The sequence below is a fragment of the Kogia breviceps genome (genome assembly GCF_026419965.1).
Source record: "Kogia breviceps isolate mKogBre1 chromosome 20 unlocalized genomic scaffold, mKogBre1 haplotype 1 SUPER_20_unloc_10, whole genome shotgun sequence".
Classification (NCBI taxonomy): Eukaryota; Metazoa; Chordata; class Mammalia; order Artiodactyla; family Physeteridae; genus Kogia; species Kogia breviceps.
Window position 1 is genome coordinate 72501 of NW_026711561.1, and position 236 is coordinate 72736.

Here is a 236-nt window from a genome sequence, read left to right on the forward strand (position 1 = left end):
CTCCCTCTCGGATCGCTAGAGAAGGTTTCCTCACCGAGGGGGCGTCGTCCCCCCAACCCATCGTCTCCCCTTCGGGCCCGCCCACGGAGGCGCTCCACGAGCCGCCAAAGTCCACGACTGGGCGGGGTTTGGGAGAGGGGTCTGCGGTATGGGTAAGCACGAGGCCCAGAGGAGCATTCGCGGCCACAGCCGGGGGCACAACCTCCGCCGCCCCCAGGCCCGTCCATCGGGGGCCC